Raw genomic sequence first — 10,981 nt, forward strand, 5'->3', positions numbered from 1 at the left:
TACCTCTTTCAGTCACTACCCAAGAAAGTACCACAGAACATTTTTGCCATAAATATCAAAGCATTGTTGCTGTTACTAAAATTTTAATGCTTTCTTAATTAGAAATTATACACACACACACACACACACACACACACAAATAGTAAAAACAACTATTTGATAACACTGAAAATAAAAACAAGGACAACTTTGGGGGGAAAAGGGAATATGAATGAGTTGCTAACCTGCCTATAAAAAGTAAGTAAAATTTTCACCCCAGAAATTCACATATGATAAAGTTAGTAGTTGCCTGCCTTTGAAAGAGAATTGCTATGGAAGATCAGGAAAATAGGTAAGGTATTTACAGTTTCTTATAAGGCACAATTACACAGCAAACTGGGAAGGAGACCTAAGGCTTCCACTTTCTAATTCAGTCCTCTTTTTCACAAAGATTTTGCAATTACTTCCTGTACAAATGAAAAGTTTATGGCTGGTCAGTCTCATTTCTATGGATAAGAGTAGGAAACAATGTCACACATTAACCAATTAAAGGCAAGGAAAGAGGAGAATAGTAGAATTCAGTAAAATTAATCAGATTCTAATTACTACTTGAATGCCATGGTTTTTGAAACTTGTCTGTATGGAACTGCCTTCAGTCCATGCATCAGGAATAATGACTATCTACTGCCTAAGTTGGGTTTTTAAGTAGACCACTTAGTGTCATGAGGGTCTCTTGTTTTCCCAGATGTGTGTATTAGTTCCTGCTACTCCCCACACTAATAATGCCTTCACTTCCTAACTCCCAACCCTCAAACACTATATTATATCTGAGGACTTCCTTGTTTTTCCCTCAAAACATAGTTTTCCCACTATGATGCTTAATTTTATGTGTCACTTGGCTAGGCCATGGTACTCTCATGATTCATCAAACACCACTCTAAATGTCCCTATGAAGGTATGTTTCAGATGGAATAACATTAAGTCAATAGACTTGAGTAAAGCAGATTACCCTACAAACTGTGAGTGGACCTCATCCAATCAGTTGAAGGCCTAAAGAAGAAAAAGACTGATTTCCTCCAAGAGACAGAGAATTCTGTCTTCAGACAGTCTTCAAACTCAAGCTTCAGCATCAATCCTTTCCTAAGTCCCCAGCCTACCCTAAAGCCTGTACAGGTGCATGGACCAATTCCTTAAAGTCAGTCTCTCTCTCTCTCTCTCTCTCTCTCTCTCTCTCTCTCTCTCCTCTCTCTTTCTGTCTGTCTCTCTCTGGGTATATATATATATATATATATATATATATATATATATATATAACACACACATATCATAAATATATACATATATCACATATATGTCATATATACTATATGTATTCAGCAGACATACAAATTGGTTCTGGAAAACCCTGATGGATACACTCATCTTAAAAGCTCAACATTTTTTGTATTTTTGTATTAAACTAATTTTGACACCTGGATTTATAATTATAGATGTACTATTAATGTTTGAGCTTCCACAATGCAGCACCTGTTTTGGTCCCCTTTGCCTCTCCTGCAGCACTAGGGTAGTATCTTGCATGCAGCAGGTACTCAAAAATGCAAGTTTGTTTAAATTTACTAGAATGGAAATAAATAAGTCATTTATATTTGGTCAATTGATAACCTGATATTTCTGCTTTCCTGTACCATAAGAGGTACAAACACAGTAAAATAACATTCAGACTAATGTTATGGAACTCTCTAATATCTGTGATCCTCAAATACTTCTCTATAAAATAAATGCATCGGAATAGATTAATAATTCTCAGACTACACTACCGGGGTTCCCTAATGCTTCCTCAAAGGAGGAAGCATGAGGAGATCCCAAATAGCCTATATGTTCTGATTGTAATTCCTACCTCTAATCCCTCCTCCAAGCAGGTATATTTTGATTAATTGCATGTGAATTTACATGTAATATTCCACTTAAAAAAAAAGAAACTTTACATTTTTAATGCTTATTAATTTGAGAGAAAGAGAGAGATAGAGGGTCAGAGAGAGACAGAGCTGAGCTGTCAGCACAGAGCCTGACGCCAGGCTCTAACTCACGAACCACGAGATCATGACCTGAGCTGAAGTCAGATGCCTAGCCAACTGAGCCACCCAGATGCCCCAGAAGAAAAGAAACTTTAAAAACCACAGCCTAGATCATCTCTAAGGAGTCTTCCAGTTCTAAAATTCTAAGATTGTTTTGCAGCTAGTTTACAAACTTAATTTAGCTTTCCTTCTCAAGGATTATTCTTATTTGAACTATTTTAATCCAGCCTTGCTCAAACATGAGGGATGCTGGGGTTTTATCAATAAAAGTAAGTGGTAAGAGGGAGGGACCTAGAATTCTGTTGATTAAGAGCAGAAGGGTAGCCCCACGAGGGCAGCTGAATGTTCTAAGACTTTGGGTCCACAGGGATTGATTCAGGCCTAGTGTGGGGCATCCAAGGAGTTCTGCCCCTGGGGGCTAAAAAGAGGGCAGTCTCCTGTCAAGTGGGTATCAGAGTCACAATTTACTATAAAAGTTTATTCTCAGCAGGATCCCAAACTATGGATGGGGCTGGCAAGAATGTTGTGGGATACTAGTACCCAACCATTTCAACTAGGGCCTTAAGGAATGACTACAGTACAAACAAAGAATCAGATAGCTAGAAAGGGAATACAAGACAAGGTTGAGATTATGCTAGAAATAAGGGAAAAGCAAACAGGAGGCCCTTTGGAAATCACCCCAATAGCTCTGAATTGCTAGACAAGACCTATTTCAGATCTTACTGGCTAGGGAAATAAAGCTTTAGTTGAACTTTCTTCCTCAATAAGATTGGCTCAGCCTTAGTCTGAACCTACAGAGGGAGGCATCAGGGATTTATACCCAGAGAGAAACTCACGGAGACTATTTTAAAATAATACGTGGATGATAGTGTCCAGAATATGGCAGACATTATCCTACCATATACTGAGTCAGTCAGTTCACTTTTTGAAGTGAGTGTTCAGTCCTGGTTTATTGTTAGGAGTTATTCCAGCAGGCCTGGAGTTGGCCTGGGCTGTTTTGCTTGAAGTAAGTGATGTATCCACACAGATCTGACCCCTGGCCAAGATGTGAAATGTGCTGAATAATAGTGTTGCTTGGTAACTATGAGTTCAAGGCAAATTTCAGAGTGGTTCTTCCAGTTTGTCAACATTGTTTATTGATAACACTGAGATTGATGATGTGTACCTGGTCTTGACGAGAGCCTAGTAGGCTTTGTCCTTGCATCTGGTTACACAGCAAGAAATATGCCTATGTGACCAGCAATGTATAAGAAGTCCAGTCAGGAGTCCATTCTGAGCTCCCTGGTTCCAAGGTGTTCTGTGCCCACATTGTCGGTTCCAGCTTCAAAAAGAAAGCATGTCTAAAATGGTCTTTATAGAAGGAGGATAATTAGAGCCTGGGCCAGACTTTCCAGACTCTTTACTGTGGGGTAACTTTTGGGTATGATGGGTATCTTTATTTTAATGTTCTTGCTATATTGTATTGCTATTTGGGGTCCTGTGAATCTTCCTTAGCAGTCAAAGTCTGTGACTGTCACCATAATCACCCCTGGGCACCAAATTTTAATAGGAATTGAACCCAAAGGTAGAGACCAAAATGTAGAACAATCAGAAACCATGTCACATAATGAAGAGTTGAAACAAGTAGAGAGGCTTCACTTGGGGAGAGGGGGGAACATTTGAAGAATTGTAATATGCAATAGGGTTTTCTCTATGTCTCTTTCAACTCTAAGATTGAATTGATTTTTACTAATATCTAGAAGGCAAAACAATGCAGTAGAATGATATTACAGGGAGGCATTTAAATATGAGAATGAATGAATCTAACAATGTTGGGCTGTTTTAACTGGAATGGGCTTCTTTGTAAGTTTGAAAGTTTCTAGAAGGTTTAAGAGTCTGCATGACAACAGTTCAAGTGTGTATAGATAGTTACTGTTGTATTCATTTTTAGATTAGACACACTATTTTCTACATTCCATTTCAATGCTAACATGATTCTAAGTATAGATAATTGTGAGTATAGATAAGAAGAGTCCCTATTACAATAACATCAACATTCATTAGTTTTATTCATGATACCTTTAAAGTCTTCTTCTTTCTATAGTTTCAATTCATTGTGCACTGAGTGTACCACAACCCCGTTCTCACCTTTCAGCAAAAGCGAGCATCCAAGATTCAACTTAAAATCTTGTTTAAAAAATCAAAACTTTATTTTCTCACAGATTTCCTTGTGATTAAAATGAGAATGCAAAAAAAGAAACTGTAACTGAGAATTAGCACTACCTCTGGGCTGGCTGCTGAGAGCCGCAATGATGCATCCGGGAAATAAATATAACGGGAGAGTGTTGGGCACATGCCTAGGGCATCTAGGGGAAAAAAAACAAGGTGCTTGCCAGAAAAAGCAAAAAACAAAAAACAAAACAAAAAAACCAAAAACACCTTTGCATATCCAAGCATCTAGGGCGCCAAGAGCGCATCTTGGTCCCTTGTGGAGCACACCAGATATATAGCCCATTGGGTCCAAGCACAGACAAACAGATAAGAGATTCAAAAACAGACAACAGTAATGCAGAGTGACACTTCCTAAAGGGGTGAGGTGCTCTAACCTCAGGCCAAGTGCAATGGTCCAGGCTGGTGTTGATGGGGTGGCAGGGGCCGGAGGTCCCTGATCAGCCAGCAGTTCCTCATCCGGAACTTTACAGGGTGGTGGGTGGAGAAGCAAACAGCATCCCGAGTCTGAGTCACTGCCAACTGAGGGCATTTTGAAAAGCAGACTCCAAAGTGGAGCCAGAGAGGATTATGGGACTTAAAATAAGGCCAAGACGCAGGAACATTCCACGCAGGGGAATGGATCTGGGGAGGGACAAGACTCTTGGAAAGGGGAAAGCAGCCCTTTATGCAGGCGGATGCTGGGCCGCGTGGGAGGGAGGGCCCAGGTGCCAAGCGAGTTCCGGCAGCAGCAGCGAACGCCCACATTCCCGCTAATAACCCTGGAAAGTCTTGGACTTTTCTCCTCAAAACGACTTCTGAATAAAACACGGGAGGCCCAATACGTTTCCATTTCATCCAAAAAGGTAGCATCTTGTCCAGGTGCCTATCTGAAAAGCCTCTCTGCCCCAGCTCCAGTGCAGGTAATGCATGTGTTTTCGAGAAGCCTGGGAAGAAGTAGGCAGCCCCCTTGACTCAGGCATCGCAATCCATCGTGGTCTCACACTTCATAAATAACCAGAGAGGAAAACTTTCCTCATCTCATTTAAGCCAGTGAGGTGTATATAGCTTTAACAGACCCAGGACACTTATCTCAAGCTGAGACTGTAATTTCATGGCAATAATTTGTTTAAAGTGTTGCTGATTGCTTCCTATTTCTCCCTGTTAATGACTTTTGCACCTTTCCACTGTTCCTTTTATATGGGCTGCTCTGGCAATTACCCTACAGGAGGCTGTTTAGACAACACGGGGCCTTTCAACAGGCTGCTGGGAACTCAACCGGACACTCCCTAGATCTGAAAAGTCTCTTTCATGCAGATTCTTCCTTTTTTGGAGAAAACGGATTTTGTTTTGTTTTTTAACCTTCTGTCCCTGCATTGCTGCCTCACAATTACTGCTATTCCTGTAGTGTACATTTTCAGAAGACAACTGAGCAAAGCTAATTTGCGGTTCATAAATTTCCTGATGACTGAAACCAGCTTAAGAAAGGTGGTGCGGAGTGCCTGGGGTTGAACATGTAAAAGAATACATCTCCTTTAGGTTAGAAGTCTAATATGGAATGCCTTGGAAAGCGTGTTAGTGGTCAGAGGGTCATTTGAGAGCCTTTTAATCTTCACATTTTAGAGCAACTCGTGCTTGCAAACTTTGGCAAAGTATATTCTTCCCCTATTGGCAGTGATTTCAAATTTGAATGATGAAGTAGCTTTTTCCATATTTCATGGAGCAAAGTAAATAGTGTGTTCCTCGTGTCACCAGAGAGCATAATGCACGAAAAAGCCAGAGAGTAAGGGGCACACACAGCAACGTAACAACACGGTGGTCAGCCTATTTTCTTCTGTCTTCAATCCATATGTTCTTCCCATTTATTCACCTTCTTCCAGCCATTGCTTTTCTATGTTCCTTGCCCTTCTTCCCTCGCTTTAATGCTACCAGAGGCAGGGCAGTCCTGGGACCAGAGAAGTGGACAGACAGCAAACACCCTGGGCTACTCAGGTTCGGGTATTTGCTTCCACGGACCAAGTTTGCTGTTTCAGCCCAAAGGTGAATGTGATTGAGGAACAGAATAGAGATCCAAGATACTGCACGTGCGTCAGCACTGCTGTGGCAGTCCAGGCTCTGAATCGCAAGCACTTTAATCCCTCAATGATAAAGCCACCCAAGGAAAGAGATACCCTGAAACCAGACCAGGAAATATTTGTGCAGGAGGCGGGGAACTCGATCCACACCGCTTTTCTCCATCACTAAGATTCTTATTAACAGCAGGCCAAGTCCTAACTCCAAAAACAGTGTTCTCAACCTCCCGGGTCAATCATCCCAACATCTTACCTAGGAGAGTTTACCAGGGCTGCCATCTCAAGATTCCTTTCTATACTTTTTGGTTCATGTTCAGGAAAGTCTTGTCCTCAGGGTCCAATGCTTTCCTGCTACCACATCCTTGCTGTTAGGAATGAAAGTAATCTCTGTAGCCTCAGTCTCTAGAGAAGTTGATGACCTCAGTTGACTTCACAGTCATCCAGGAATCAACTTCATCATGTGTATGTTTCATTCATTAATTCTTTCAGCAAACAAATAGAAAGTCCTTACTAAGTGCCACAGTGTTATAGGTGCAGGGAAGTATATCAGTGAATCTTGCCTTCAGGGAGTTTATGTTCTAGTAGTGAGTGGGAGGGACAATAAGCACAGTAAGTAAATTACTTCATTATGTTAGAAGGCAAGAAGTGATATCAAACAATTAAAAAGGTTGAGTTGGTGGAGAAGGAAGTGGCAGTACAAATGGGTCATCAGAGTGGATCTTATGAAGGAGGAGATGCTTGAGCCAAGTCTTAAGGAAGGTGAGAGAGTTTCCAAGCAGACATTCAGGACAGAGCATTAAGAAAGAGCTAGAGCAAGGGTGCCTGGGTGGCTCAGTCAGCTAAGTGTCCAACTTCTGCTCAGGTCGTGATCTCACGGTTCACAAGTTTGAGCCCCACATCAGGCTCTATGCTGACAGCTCAGAGCCTGGAGCCTGCTTTGGACTCTGTGTTTCCCTCTCTCTCTGCCCCTCCCCCATTCATAATCTCTCTCTCTCTCTCTCTCTCAAAAATTAAATTAAATTTTTTTTTAATTTTAATAGAAAAAAGAATGACCTAGAGCAAATGCCCTTTGACAAGAGCATGACTATTGTGATCCAGAAGCAACAAGGAAGTCACCAGGGTGAGATCTGACTAAGAGGAGGAGAGCAGTAGGCAATGTAGTCAGAAAGGTAACAAAGGCTTTTTTGACTCTTTCATGGACTTGGAATTTTATTCAGAGCAAAGTGGAGAATCATCTAAAAGTTTTTGAATAGATGAATTCAATGACCTAACTTCCATTTTCAAAAGATCTCTCTGGCTGCTCTGTTGAGAATAGACTGTGTATGTGTGTGTGTGTGTGTGTGTGTGTGTGTGTGTGTGTGTGTTGGAGGGTGAGTGGAGGAGGCAGTGAGAGGAGTTAGGAGGGCACTTAATCCAAGCAAGAGATATTGGCAGCGCCACCAGACTGGTAGCAGTGGACATGGTACAAAGGAATAAGATTCTGGAAAGATTCTGAAAGTAGAGCTGGCAAGAGCTCAGATGGATTGGTTGTGAGATGAGAATAAAAGGAGTCAAAGATGACCGGGGTTGTTAACCTGAAACTGTAAAGATGGAGTTACCACCACCTGAGATGGGTGAAGGCAGAGGGTAGCAGAAGTCAGATTAGAAAGATCAGAAGTTTATTTTAATATACATTGAGTTTAATAGATTTCTATCATTTAATAATGATTACAATACATTACAATAATATTATATGTTATCCTATGATTTTACAGATTGTAAACATTGAGATTTGCACTTTGTACCTGTCTAGTTGGGAAGAATAAAGCTGAAAAGTAGCCTAGGGATCTGCAGACAGTGATCCTATGCACTAATCTTATCAGTAAGTTAAGAAAGTACACTATCTTTTTTGGAGGAAACCACTGGATGTTAGACAAGCTCCTTACTTAGGGAAATTGACCAGCTTGTTCTGATGAATGTGATTTCTTTATCCCCTCTGTCCTCCTGCCAGCCTCACACAGGATTTCCTGTGCACAGAGCATAGTAGAGATAAGACAACACGTCAAGGCTCACAGTTGTGGCTCTTTGGGAAAGCCTAGAGGACCTGCCAGAATTAGAGCATAGATCAGAGAAATAGGGCTTTCCCCCCAAACTGATAGTTTCCATTCCAAAATAGTCCATGCTTACGCTTGAAGTAGTAGGAGCAAAAAGTCTTCATGGTTGGATGAAACACAGCCTCTCATGGTAAAACACACAGGAAATGTCTGGAAGCTCAAGGAAGCAACTCTATGGGGTAGGTAGTTTTTGTGGGACTACAAGAAGGGTGGAACAAAGAAAATATCTAGCTTCTCTGCCCCTTCAGCCCTTGAGTTTAATCTTAGCCAATTCTGGAAATTAGGTCTGAGTTGGTATTGCCCAAAGGGTGAACTCACTGAAGATTCTGAAAATTGAACTCTGAAAATTCTGTCCTAGTTACTGCTAGGACAAAGGAATGTTTTCCTCTGTTCTTCTCTTTGGAACAGTGGCTCCAATAAAATAGATAATTAATTCTTGTTGAATATAGAAGAAACTACTGACTGCTTTGTCTCCAGAAATTAAATGGAATTTCAAAGCTGCATTAAATAAAGCAGGTGGATAAGTAAGTGGCTTTATTAGAACTACATGAGCATAGCATAAGTTATGCTATGAATAATTGCCAATCATTATTGTGTTGAATCACTGTGTTGTACACTGAAAACTAGTGTAACATCATGTGTCAACTATATCAAATAAAATAATTAAAATTTTAAAAAAGAAGAGACCTAACAATCATGTGGCTCAAAGAGCAAATAAATTTACTCCTTTCTTATGTAACAACTCCAAGGTCAGAATTTCATGCCTGCAGGCAACTCTGATCCTTGTAGCCATTCAGAAACCCAGGCTGATGGTAGCTCTGCCATCTTGAAAATAAGGTATTCAAAGTCACAATTCCTGGAGAAAGGGGGGAAAATTAGAAGTTCGAGGTCAGGGAATTCCTCTAAAACAAGTGAAGCAGAAATTGTGCACTTCCTTTCTCTTCACATTTCATTGGCAAGAGCCAAGATACATACCCAACTTTTGCTACAAAGGATGCTGAGGAATGCAGTCCTGACTGGGTAGGCACATGCCAGCTACAGTTCTGTTATTATGGAAGAAGACAAGAACACAGTTTGGAAGGCAATTAGCTGTTTCCACCTCAACAGCCTTCTTTACTTTGAGGTGGACTGGGAAATATGCCCTGAGCTACAGGGAAGGTAAGACATTTGTCTGAAGAAAGCTGTGCTCTGTAAAACCACTCTCCTAACCAAAGAAGAACTATACAAAGGGCAGACATTCCCTGAAGTTCTCTAAGGAGACCTTTCAGATTATCAGGGAGTTAAGTTAAAGAACCTGACCTTGAGCCCCACCTCAGACACTAGTATCCCAGGATCCCAATTTATTTGGACACTTGACTATCAATGTGTATAGCCTGGGTAGCCAAAATAAATTAGTTAGATATAGCTGGAGAAACTAAACACACACACACACACACACACACACACACACACACATACCACCACCACACCACACCACACCACACCCACAATAGCAAATTTAACATCTCTCTTGAAAAGTTGCTATTTTTGTACCACTTAACCATAGGACAGGTCACTTGCCCATGTGCTATGGACTAGAGAAGGCTCTAGTTTAACCAACACTCTGAGAATAACTCAGGTTAGCAAAACACTTAGCCCCTTTACCAGAGAAAATATTACCTTGGAATAATTGCTGATCATTGTTGTATGCTTACTACCTGCTAGCATTTGATATTATCATCTCACATAACTGTCAGAGCTGTCCTATAAGTCTTTATGAAGATGTGGAAACTGACCCTCAGAGAAGTTAAGTAACTTGCCTGTGATCTCATAAGTAATGAGTGATTGAGCAAGAATGTGAACAGGCATTCTGACTGTAAAATCTATATTCTTTCCTTTGTACTATGCTGCCTCCAGCTATGCCAGGGATAATTTGCCTTACAGTCATATGGGGAGACCAAAGTGTACATGATAAGTGGGGATCATCTTGTGGAGCAGAGATTGTATTATTTTGTGTGGTTCTAGAAGAGCCAGAAAAAGTGGAAGGAAGGCACTAGAAAGTAGATTTATTTTGAGAAGGAACAGAAGTTTTCCACCAGCCCCAGCTGTCTGATAATAGTGTCAGTTTACCACACATGGTAGTAAGTTCCACAGCATTGAGGGTATTCATGCAGAGGCTTGGCAAACATTCATCTGAATTTCTTGCAATGAAAAGTAAATTCAGTGACTTCTTTTTTTTAAGTTTATTTATTTACTTTGAGAGAGAGAGAGAAAGAGAGAGAGAGAGAGAGAGAGAGAGAGAGAGAGAGAGAGAGAGAGAGAACAAGTGGGGGAAAGTGGAAGAAAGAGAGGGAGAGAGAGAGAAAATCCCAAGCAGGTTTTGCACTGTCAGCATGGGGGCAATGCTGAACTTGAACCCACAAACCATGAGATCATGACCTGAGCTGAAATCAAGAGTCAGATGCTTAATCGACAAGTCACCCAGGAGCCCCAAATTAAGTGACTTCTAAGGTCCTTTCCAATTCTGTGATTCTTCTACTTCAAATATGTATCATTTTATTTCCTTTGAAAACTTTTTACTAACTTAGGATAATTG

The 10,981-nt window shown here is 40.7% G+C and overlaps 1 long non-coding RNA gene across 1 annotated transcript in view; it reads right to left on the reverse strand.

Annotated features, from left to right (window-relative positions):
* Nucleotides 1-10,689, reverse strand: part of LOC102900392 — an 89,531-nt gene extending 78,842 nt beyond the window's left edge. The window contains exon 1 of the long non-coding RNA XR_006598258.1: nucleotides 10,066-10,689. This is a non-coding gene — a long non-coding RNA (uncharacterized LOC102900392). The remainder of the gene's footprint in view (nucleotides 1-10,065) is intronic.
* Between the last annotated feature and the right edge of the window lie 292 nt (nucleotides 10,690-10,981).

The sequence above is a fragment of the Felis catus genome, chromosome B2 (genome assembly GCF_018350175.1).
Source record: "Felis catus isolate Fca126 chromosome B2, F.catus_Fca126_mat1.0, whole genome shotgun sequence".
Classification (NCBI taxonomy): domain Eukaryota; kingdom Metazoa; phylum Chordata; class Mammalia; order Carnivora; family Felidae; genus Felis; species Felis catus.